The 12,464-nt window shown below is 39.3% G+C and overlaps 1 protein-coding gene across 1 annotated transcript in view; it reads left to right on the top strand.

Annotated features, from left to right (window-relative positions):
• Positions 1–12,464, top strand: part of cdc40 (cell division cycle 40 homolog (S. cerevisiae)) — a 134,217-nt gene that overhangs the window by 97,331 nt on the left and 24,422 nt on the right. The window lies entirely within an intron of this gene.

Here is a 12,464-nt window from a genome sequence, read left to right as displayed (position 1 = left end):
GTGATTGTTGGAAGCAGTTATCTCAGTACCAGATCATCACTGAAAGATGTTTTCTAATCAACCTGTTCAGAGATTTCATTACACATCTGTGAAGCTGGTGGGACTTAAAATGAGGTCTAGCTCAGAGGCAGGGACACTACCACTGCACCACAACAGCCCATAGTTCCTCAAGGTAATATTATAGGTTCAGCAGCTGCTGTATCAATACCATACAACACAGCAAAGAAACAGGCCCTTCAGCCCAACAAGCGTGCGCTGATTCCTAATCCTCTGATTGCCTCCCATTCATGTGTCTATCAAGATATGCCTTAAACGTTGCTAATGTGTCTGCTTCCACCGGCAGTGCATTTCAGGCCCTCGCCTCCCTCTGTATGATAGATTTCCCCATACTTCAACCATAAATTTTATCCCTCTCATTTTGAACCTGTGCCCTCTTGTAGTTTCTACCCTGGGGGAGGAAAAACCTCTGACTATCAATGCATCTCTCATACTTTTATAGATCCCTATCGGTCACCTCAGTCTCCTCCTTTCCACTGAAAATAATTGAGTTCTTCCAACTTCTCCATATACCTAAAACCTTCTAGACCAAGCAAAATCTGGTAAAACTTTTTAGTACCCTCTCCAAAGCATTCACATTCTTGTGGTAATGTGGACTGCACACAGTATTCCAAATGTGGCCTGACTAAAATTCTATACAGCTGTAACATATCTTGCCAACTTTCATATTTGACAGATGAAGGCAAGCATGCTATCTTCCATCATAATAGTAGGGATTTTCGCTATGATTATTCAGCACCAATCACAACTTGTCAGATACTAAAACAGCCTGTATCCACATGTAGAAGACTTGGACAGTATCTAGCCTCGGCTAATTTCTAACAAAGGGCTTATGCCCGAAACGTCGTCTTTCCTGCTCCTCAGATGCTGTCTAGACCTGCTGTGCTTTTACAGTGCCACCCTTTTAGATTTGATTCTCCAGAATCTGTAGTCCTCACTTTCTCCTAATAGGCTGGTGCTGTTTTCCCTAGAGGCTGAGGGATGACCTTATAAAGGTTTATAAAATCATGAGGGCTGTGGATAGGGTAAATAGACGATCTATTCCCTGGATTGGACGAGTCCAGAACTAGAGGACATAAGTTTACAGTGAGGGGCAAAATTTAAAAGGGATCTAAGGGGCAATTCTTTCACACAAAGGGTGGTGCATGTATGGAATGAGCTGCCAGACAAAGTAGTGGAGGCTGGTACAATTAAAACGTTTAAAAGGCATTTGGATGGGTTCATGAATAACTTGGGTTTACAGGGATATTGGTCAACTGCTGGCAAATAGGACTCGATGAATTTAGGATATCTGGTCAGCATGGATGAATTGGACCAAAATGGTCTGTTTCCATGCTGTACATCTCTATGACTCTAAGTAGTAAGTTAAATTCATGCCACACAAATACAGTCATTGACCAACTCTATCACGAGAATATAACTATCTTTCCTTGACATTCAGAGGTATTCCCACCACTGAATTCCCTACGATCAACTTCATGAGGATTACCACTCTCCAGAAAATGAATTGCATTGATCATGCAAATATTGTGACAACAAGAGCTGGTCAGAGGCTAGGAATTCGATAGTTAGTAATTTTCTTCCTGTCTCCCCGATGAATGTCTACGATTATTAAAACACAAATTGAGTATGGTGGAATATTCTCCACATCAATCCCCTGACTGAGTTCAGCTCCAAAAACACTCTAGATGATTGATACTGTAAAGGACAAAGCAGCCCATTTGATTGACAGTCCATCTAACACCTTTAATATTCATTACCTTCATGAATCACATGCAGTGGCAACCAAATGTACATATTACAAGATGATTTGCAGCCATTCACCAAGGTTCTTTCAATGGCAACTTCCAAATCCATGACCACCACCACTTACAAGCTTTCCCTTGAAACCGCATACCATGCTGACTTGGAAATATAATGCTGATTATTCACTGTTGCTGGGTCAATATCCTGCAACTCTCTAATAGCATTGTATACATCATGTGGACTGCTGTGGTTCAAGAAACCTGTTCACCAGCATCCTCTCAAGGGCAGCTAGTAATGGACAATAAATGCTGACCCAGCTTGAGACATTCACATTCTGTGAAAGAATGTTTAGATGAACAGCCATTGTCAGTATTGTTAAAGGACTTCAGTTTGCAAAATCAAAGTGTGTCTTTAGCCAACCAGCAAAGTATACATAATTAATTAAAATCTTATACTGGGTATTACCTTCTTTCCATCCACTTTGACTAGTCTTTTTTTAGCGAATAACCACAAACAGTTGTGCTTGATAGAGTTTCTGTAATCCTGCTGATGGCTTAGCTATGAAATAAAAGGTTGACTAATAAAAATCAATCATCTCCAGAGTTATTCTGAGCAGGGCAATCATATGGGCACTATGATTGAACAAAAATTAACTCAGCCAAGTGATCATGACTGAATAGTGCCCATTGAATGCATATATGACTATAAAACAAGAATAATATTGGTGATAAAAACTGAAATTGCTAGGAAGTTCAGCAGGTCTGGCAGCATCTGTGGAGAGAAATCAGTTAATGTTTCAGGTCGAGTGACCCTTCCTTTGAACCCTTCTGAGATGAACCTGAAATGTTAAAACAAGATTGGTGAGGTGTTCATGCAAATACTGAAAAATGTGTTGCTGGAAAAGCGCAGCAGGTCAGGCAGCATCAAAGGAGCAGGAGAAGGGCTTATGCCCGAAACATCGATTCTCCTGCTCCTTTGATGCTGCCTGACCTGCTGCGCTTTACCAGCAACACATTTTTCAGCTCTGACCTCCAGCATCTGCACATCTCACTTTCTCCCTGTTCATGCAAATAGCAGAGGTTTGAGGCTCACACTTGAAAGTTGGCCTCTTAAGGAAAGTATTGGAAGGCTGTCAGAACCATAGAACTGTACATCAGAAAGAAGTCAACTTTTTTAAAAAGTGACAATCATGTTTTCTTCCTTCCCTTAGTCCCTCTCAATGATGTGGATGCTTTCAAAGCATTTAGTCCAATGGTTCAGCTCAAACTGTCAAGAAGAGCAATGATTGAAATCATTTCTTTTTCATTTTAAATATTTCCCTTTTCTCAAATTACATTTGCATTATTTTGTCCAACTTAAAATCTGTCAATACACAGCAGAAAATTTAGACTAAAAGGATGATATGTAGTTTAAAGAGTAAACTTTGGGGATCTGGGGGATTAGATGCAAATTTGTTTTTAAGGAATTACCATTTCTTACCTAGTCATTCCTGAAGCACTTCTGTAGTAATAGTTTTCCATCACAAATGTGTACCCACCTTTTGTTCATTTTTCCATTGCTATTCAGCACTTAAGAGTGAAATATTTTATCGAGCCAATGGCCGCTAAAACTTAATTGTAGTGCTGGAAGCAAAATTTAAAAATTGGAATTTGGAGTAAATCGGAAACCATGAATATATATTTCTGTGTGTATAATATTATTCAAACCATTATCTATTTTTTTCTTTGTTTGAATTCATTCTAATGCTTTATTATTCCATGACAGACTGCTCCTATATCTCTCCTGTAGTATCTGTTGTTTAATATAACATAAAGGCAAAACCTCTTGAAATCTTGAATGGAATTACTTGATTTGGCAGGGACTGACTAGTTAGTGGATATTATCACTTAACTAGTAAATTAACTCTGCTTGAATTTTAAACTGACTTATCCCATTCCATAAATAGACTCATTTGCTTGGAAAAAATTTTTTAAAAAAAGGAAAAATGTATTATTTTAATTTCAAATTATGTGTTATTCTATTTTGTAAAGCGAATGTGCTTTTCAGAAAGCACCTTTTGTTCATTAAATAAGCTTCTTGAGCATCATGTTTTCCTCAAACTATTTTAATATCAAAGGGCAAATTCTCATGAAATAAATGCTATAATATCTGCCTCTGCTGTATGTTTGCAATCAGAGCACAATATAATATATAATTAAATGTTGAAATTAAAATGAGATTATCATTCCTTTTATAGAAGCAGAATCAAAGAATACTATTTTCAAACTGAAAATTATGCAATGCATTGATGTTTGTTTGAGAAAAGAATTTTGACCATTCCTTTCTTGAAAATTTTGTGATTCTGTGTACAGTATTGTGTTGTACAGTTAGCATCTCGTCTCTCTGTTGATGCCTCTTTGAACTAGCTGTAGCAATGTTAACAGCAGTAACTTGGAGGCTGTTTTTCCTTGTTTGCCTTATTTTTCCAACAGCTTGTTTGGTTCACTTAATAGTGGCTTCATCTCTAAATCAGAATTTAAGTACATTGTCTAAGCTGTCATGAGGGAATGCTGAATTGTCACAGGTGTCTTATTTTGTATAAGACATTAACCCATTCTGTTGGTTGATTCTGTGGTGATATTCAAAAGGACAGGTGGTTCAATAATGTCTTTGTCAACATTCCTTAGCTAACATTGCTATTGCAGATGTCAGATGCTGTTTAGTGGAATATGCCACATGTAAATTGATTGCTGTATTTCCTACATAACAGCGGTGAATTAACTTGAAAACTATTTTTTGGGCTTTGACGTGGCTAGGAATGTCCTGAAAGCATGGCATATAAGTACAGCCTTATTCATTTGTTCCTTTCTCAAGTTTCCCTTTAATGGAAAAGGAACTTCTCTATGGCCGTGTGCCAGTTGGTTGGATTACATTTATAACTGATTTTAATATAACAGGAGGCTGCTGTGTTTGTACATCATTGAAGGTGTTCAGTTTACAATTAATAGTTATTCTATTAAGAATGCAATGCTTTTGGAAAGCTCTCTATTTTTTAATCTGAGTGAATTTAACACCTAACTTTTAATTGATGATATAGAACCTGAAATTTTTAGATGTGACAGTTTGGAAAATAAGAATGCTCTCTATCTATGCTAGAATAATGTAAACTGCAGAGAGTAAGCAGGACCTGAGTAGAAACGTTGTTGAAAGCAGTGTCCTAATTTGGAGTCAATGCTGAGGAAAGTGCAACTTTTTAATCTAAAATGGTACAGCAAAGTAGTGGTCATGTTACTGGAGGCCTGGTCTAAAGATCCTGAGCTAGGAATAGAAATCCCATACTATGGAAGCTGGGACTTAAATCTATATTAAATAAACCCAAACTAAAAAAATCTAGTTTCACTAATGAGGACCACAAAATTATTATTAATGTCGTAAAAGGACATCTGGTTCACTCATATCCTTTAGGGAAAGAAATCAGTCATCATTACCTGGTCTAATGTGTGTATGACTCCAAACTCTTAGCAATATGGTAGACTCTTAATTGTCCTCTGAAGTGGCCTAGTGAACCACTCAGGGCAATTAGGGATGGACAGCAAGTGTTGGCCTTGTAATATGACAGAGACAGACAGCCACATCAAATCACCGTCCCTGTACCTATGTTGAGGAAAGGCAATGGCTTAGTAGTATTATCATTGAAAATCTGGAATTAAAGTCTAATGATGACCATGAAACCATTGTTGATTATCGGAAAAACCTATCTGGTTCACTAATGTCCTTACCTGATCTGACTCTAGCCCCACAGCAATGTGGTTGACTTTTAACTGTTCTCTAAAATGGCCTAGTTAGCACACTGACCATTAAGGGATGGACAAAAAAAAAATGTTGCCTGGCCAATAATGCCTTCATACTGTGAATGAATAAAAAAAACCAGTAAAATTAAAATAATGACCTTCAAAGTTTACCCTAATGGTTCCTAACAAGACATCTGAATAACGAAAACTAGACTTTGTGAAGTCTGTAGTAGTTTACCAGTTTATAGTATGAACAAAAGATTTAACAATTTATTAGTAATAACTTTAGCAGAGGAGACAAGTTAATCTAATTAATGATGAAGGGAAGAAGGGCTTATGCCCTTAATGTCAATTCTCCTGCTCCTTGGATGCTGCCTGACCTTCTGTGCTTTTCCAGCGCCACACACTGAACTCTAATTAATGCCCAAGATTTAAACGCCATAGTTTTCGCTCTAACACAAAGTCAGATGGACAAACAGACACAGTTAAGGGAAAAATCAAAAGAAAAAAATGTAAATGAAGTGTAACTGACCAGTTAAGCAGTCTCCATGATTGATAACATCAACACAGGGGCTTGTATCATGCTTGTTTTCTGATAACACGAATGCATGCAGTGTGCATTCAGTCGACTCTGAGGAATATTCATTTAATTCTTTACAACTGAGATTTTGTTATCTGAACTGTCAATAAGTTAATAATAAAAGGACAGCCAGGGAGCAAGCAAACTTCTATACTGTTGCTTTCATGTGCACAATTCTTCTGACCCAAATACGGTACAGTCCCAAAACCAAGTCAAACTCTGGCCTCTTCCTGCCAGACTCGTGTTCCTGAGAAACTCCAACATGTCTCTTTAACCTTTACTGTTAACCATTTGACTTCTTAATGAATTTTCCTGTTTTTGAATTTTTTGATTTTATTTCCTACATGTATTCGCATTGCTATGCATAATTTCTTTAAGGAGCAATGGACTGAAGTTTACCAAATTAGGGTGTCTGTATTTCAGGGAATTTTATAGATCTCACATAATTCTTTATTGGTTATCTTATTTTCTATGCACAGTGCCTCTATGGCACTACCCTTGCACCATATTGCAAACATCAGTGGTGTACTTCCTCACCACTGCTGGGACCTTCCAAGTATTTTGATTACTGTGCCATATTTAAAATCTAGCTGTACACCAAGTGAATGTGCCAGCCGTGAATAGCTCTTCACAGTAGTGGGAAGGAAACAAAACTGAACAGCTTTTGAAGGCACATTCTGGTGACACTTTGTTGGAAATTGCATATTTGCATATCCTGCACCTACATTGGCAAAGCTTACTGACTGGGCTGCAGCACTGAAGCTCATCACAAGGAAATGAGAAGTGATAGGATTGAAAAATCCCGTAGAGGTCCCCAGTGGATAATTCGAAGCAACTAGTTACATAAAAATTTATCACAGCTGTGACCTTGATGGCCACGGAGATAGGATAGTCAGGACTCTTTCAGGATGCAAGTCCTGCTCCCACAGAAGACCGTTATGTGCCCGTGTCGCTGGACAACCTCAAACTGCAGCAGCAATGCACCTTGTTTGCCTGGAGAAATGACATCAAGGACCTGTGTGGAAAGTATTAGAAATAGGCACAAGTCCTTATCAATGTAAGCAGTTGGTATTCATAACACGCATAAATAACTGTTTAACATAGTATTCATTACACTGGACATGGAAGACTCTGACAAGGTAGGATATGGAATGTCTGTAAGTGGACCTTGTTCTGACGTATGCAGCACAAGATCTAATGCACGAATACAATAGGAAATTGTAAATGCAGCAAGATTATTGAAACCTTTCCCACCATTCCCCATCTTTGAATTGTAGTCCACAGTCACATGATTAGCTGTAGTACACAGAGATAGCAGTGATTAGTTTGCAATGGTCAATGACATGATCAAAATTAGATTAGATTACTTAGTGTGGAAACAGGCCCTTCGGCCCAACAAGTCCACACCGACCCGCTGAAGCGCAACCCACCCACACCCCTACACTTACCCCTTACCTAACACTACGGGCAATTTAGCATGGCCAATTCACCTGACCTGCACATCTTTGGACTGTGGGAGGAAACCAGAGCACCTGGAGGAAACCCACGCAGACACGGGGAGAATGTGCAAACTCCACACAGTCAGTGGCCTGAGTCGGGAATTGAACCCGGGTCTCAGGCACTGTGAGGCAGCAGTGCTAACCACTGTGCCACTGTGCCACCCACAAAATTGCTTCTGGCCAGGTTTTGTATTCCATATTGTTGGACACTGCATGCTGCCTGATCAATGTAATTAACATCAATCACACATACAGTTTGAGATTTCAGACAGAATCTGAAATACTTACTCAAGCCACTCTAGGTAGTGGCAGTCATTTTTCATTTAAATTGTGCATTTACAATCCAGTTTATAGTAACCGGCCCAATCTGCTCATTTAGCTGACCGAGCAAACCCCATGTTTCTTTCCTATCCCTGTTGACCTCATCTGAGCTTCCCACCCAATTCCTTCTTTAAATCTTCATTTTCCAACAATATCCCCTGACCCTGAGCATATAGCTCAATCCTGCCAACCACTGTGATACATTGATTCGTCCATCCCCATCATTGAAACCAGGGCTGGGGTGGTGCCTGTCGATAAACCTCCCCCCATCCCATGTGGTCCAGTGTATTATTGTCTTCAACCCTTGAGTTGGCCATTGTCACAATTACTGTCCTTTCTGCACCCCAGTATGTTGCTTTCAATTCCCATAATTGACTTCCTCAAACAGCACCAAGAATGTTGAAGGAACTCAGTAGTTCTGACAGCATCTGTGAAGACATGACCTTAATTGAATGGTAGATTAGGCTTTAACGGGTTGAGTGGCGTACTCTTGCCCCTTATTCACATCTTCTGAGTTTCCTGCATTCTGTGCTAGTTTCACATTTCCAGCTCTCCACAGCAGTGGCTTCCGAAACCCAGCAGTAACCAGCCACCAAAGATTGACCATAGCCCACCCAGACCAACAGGTCTAGTCGACATGGATGAATTGGACTGAAGACTCCATAACTTGGAAGGGCAACCCTGACTGTTGAGTTACCAGATCTGTGACTGACATTTTTGCTGCTCCCTGACTGACTTACCGCTAATTAGTTACATTGGACCTGCAGGACTGACTGTGGCCCATTCCTGAGACTATGATGATACAGAGCCCTCGACCCTTGCCACCCCAAGTGGTTCCTGACGATGTCCAAGCCCTTGAACTGAGATCAAATGTTGTCCTTGACTGACTGTGCTGAGAACAATCCCACTTGACTGAGGACTACTCTCCTGAGACTTTGCCATGTCTCAATTTGGTTGAAGCACATGCTTTGATGTGTAAGCGTCTGGCACAAGCTATAGGTGTGACATTGATGTAGCATGGCGCTGTACAGAAATAGAGCTATTGACTGATCACTGCTAACACCTGTGACAAGATGCACAGCTTTGTGTCTGTGCTAAAAGGCAAGGCAAGGAAGAAGTCCTGTGAAACCTGTAAGTTCTGAATGAGGTGGCAAAGCCCAAAAGGGTAAGATAAAACACAGATGCTGTGAGCAGCCAAGTAGGTGTGAAGTGAGCGAACGCTAAGGAAATAAATGAACAGCTTTGAGATGCACCCTGCATGGGTTGGGTGCCTGTCCCTGCATAGTCTAGCAGCAGCATTACAGTCATAGGTGTCAGTGCACTCCGATACACATTATTGAAGTGGACAAGTGTATTCTAAATGTGCGCCATGGTGCAGTGAAGCTGAATCATGTTCAATGGCAAATCCATGGACCGTGGCTGCAAACCCTCACTAGCCAATGGTTATTCTTAGCCAGGGTTGTTGGGCACTGCTGTCTAAGATGGCACCCTAGAAGGACAAGCGGAGAGTTGGAGCTGCCAGTATCTGCTCTGACTTTAATGCTGGGATATTGCAGTCCTCTAATTTCTGCCAAGTAAGAGAATTGAAAATGTGTATAAATGAAGCAAGAATAAATAATACTAAAACGTTAATGCATGCAGATAGGCTGCTTGATCTCGCTGTTAAAACCTGGTCTGACTCTTTCATTTTTCTTGACATCAAGAATTTAATTTTTCCAATCTTGCCATTGCCAATGTCTTTCAGGATCTGGGAAAACAAACCCAGTGGTTGTCTTTCGCCTTCTTCATTTCTCTGAAGCAAATATGAAAGCAAATGAGACTTTTTCAAACCCCTTAAAGTGTAATTTCACATTTTATGGTGAAGTGTTGCATCATTCATACAGTTGGAATTATGAAAATTATTTTCAAAGTTCTTTTAAATTCTTCATTTAATTTTTTTTAAGTTTAAATTCTAGGGGTAGTATCTCTGATAAGGCAAGTGCTTGTTGCGCATTCCTAATTGCTGTTGAACTGTGTAGTGTACTTGGGCAGTTAGCTAACAGTCACTTTGCTGTGGGTCTGGAGTCACATATAAGTCAGATGAGGTAAGGATGGCAGATTTCCTTCCCAAAAGAACATTAGTGAAGCAGATGTATTTTTATGTCAATTGATTATAATTTATGACAATTGAAATCCTGAAATTCCAAGTGCAGTTAAAGATAGGCAGTAGATGCTGGCAAAGCCAGTAACACGCACAACTATGAATGAATTAAAGACAAGGGTTCCTCAATCCTTCTCCTGCTATTCCTCCAATCATCAATTCTGTCTCTTGTGGAGCAGAAAGTGTAGGGGAGAAGGAACCTGTGATTGGACAGCAATCTCTGAAAGGAGCAGCTCCTCAAACACCTTATCTACATTTCACAAATGAAAGATAGCCTTTCTTTCTTCGTGCCATGATTAATTTTACTTGGGCAATTTGGGGTTTTGGAGTGAATTTGCTAACTGCCCCTGAGTGTTTTGAGTGCTGATGTTTCCTCTCCACACCTGCTCATCCTTTTGCAGTAGCTTTCTTCTGTCACCTTGAAGTTTAACTGTTGCCACAGGCAAAACATCATTTAGCTATCATGATTTTCAAGGAGAAGTAATATGAGCATTTTCCATAAACAAAGATAGTCCCATTTTCTCATTTCATGAAAAGTGTTTTGAAACTAAATTGACATCAGCAGCAGTAATTTTTATTAAAATATCAGTATGATATGGTCTTCAAATAACTTTGCTTACGCAGGAGGCTGAAATAATAATCTGGGGATCAAAAAATCTATTTTAGTACCTGAAAACACTTAAAACAGACAACTGGGGCCAATAGATCTGTGTAGCTGTTCATACTTCACAAGCCTTCTCTCATCTACTTTTGCTGAATTCCCTGTTGAGATAAAATGTGACATCTCAACTGCATTCTTGCAGAGACCAGATATTAAACTTCTAATTTTAAAGTGTTCTTAACTTCATATCAAAATACCATTCCATGATCAGTAGGAAACTAGATGACCAATTTATGATTCATATAGCATCTTTTAACACCATTAAATGTTCCTTTGGCACTTTAAAAGAACATTATCGAAACAAAAAAATCACTAACTCACATAAGGAAGTATTTGAACAGGTACATCAAAATTTGGTGAAAAGCTAAGTTTTAAGGAGCATCTAAAATGAAAGAGGCAAAGATGTTTAGGGAAGGAATTCCAGAACGTAGGGTTTGGGCAGGTGAATGAATGGTGCCCTTCTGTGATCTGATTAAAATTAACAATACACAAAAGGCTAGAATTGGAAGAGCACAGATATCTTTATTTGTAGAGTTGGGGGACCTATTATGTTTAAGTTGGCGAATAATTGGACTGGGAAATTTCCATATACATGGGAAATATACTTATGCCTTACTTACATTTCATTCTTTCCCCTCTTAATATGAGTCTGCCTAGCATCTGACACATGCATTTTCCACAGTGCAATCAAGATTTCTAGCTTTTTATGCATTACAGATCTGGGTACAATGCCAAAAAGTACTGTTGAAAAGAGTCTTCACAGTGATCTGACTATGTAATTTTATGTTATTTTGCATCTTTTTTTATTCCTTCATGGGATGAGGGTGCCATTAGGCTGGGCCAGCATTTCTTGCCCATCCCTAATTGCCCAAGGGACAGTTAAGAGTCAACTACATTACTGTGAGTCTGGAGTCACATGTAAGCCAGACCAGGTAAGGATTGTGTTTTCCTTCCCTAAAGGGCATTAGTGAAGCAAATGGGTTTTTTTTCTGACATTCGACAATGGATTTATGGCCATCATTAGACTCTTAATTCCAGATTTTTATTGAATTCAAATTCCAACATCTGCCATTGCAGGATTGCAACCTAACTTCCCAGAACATTACCTATCTCTCTGAGTTAACAGTCTAGCGATAGGCCGTCACCTCCCCTATATTTGACGTGAGCTTTCCACCACCCGTTCCTACCTTTGCATCTTCATCAGATTGTGCACGTTGCTAGCTTTGCCAGTATCTATTGTCCATCCTTAACTCATGCTACAGTGAAGGAATGGTGATATATTTAAGAATGTATTGGCTGAACCTTTACCAGCAATCTTCGAAACTTTTCCATGCCATCTCCAAAATGATGGATCACAACTACTAATAGTTGCTGCTTTAATTCGCAAAGATCTCTGTCATAAATTCTGTCCCCTAACCACAAACTCCAATTTGTTTTTGCCTTTTGTCTGAGGCTAAGCCTGATTGTTTGCAAACTTAGTGGCATAGTTGACCTTGAGAGGCATTTATAGATTGGATAAAAGCAACTGTTCCTTTTAGTTGAAGAGTCAGTAATGAGGGGTCTTAATTTTAAGGTAAAGGGCATGAGGTTTAGAGGAGATTTTTCATCCAGAGTGTGGTGGGAATCTGGAGTGCGTTGTCTGGGAGAGTACTAGAATCAGAAAACCTCTCAATCTTTAAAACTTAAGTGG

Source organism: Hemiscyllium ocellatum, chromosome 3, assembly GCF_020745735.1.
Source record: "Hemiscyllium ocellatum isolate sHemOce1 chromosome 3, sHemOce1.pat.X.cur, whole genome shotgun sequence".
NCBI classification, from domain to species: Eukaryota; Metazoa; Chordata; class Chondrichthyes; order Orectolobiformes; family Hemiscylliidae; genus Hemiscyllium; species Hemiscyllium ocellatum.
This window is presented reverse-complemented; position numbering and strand designations above follow the sequence as displayed.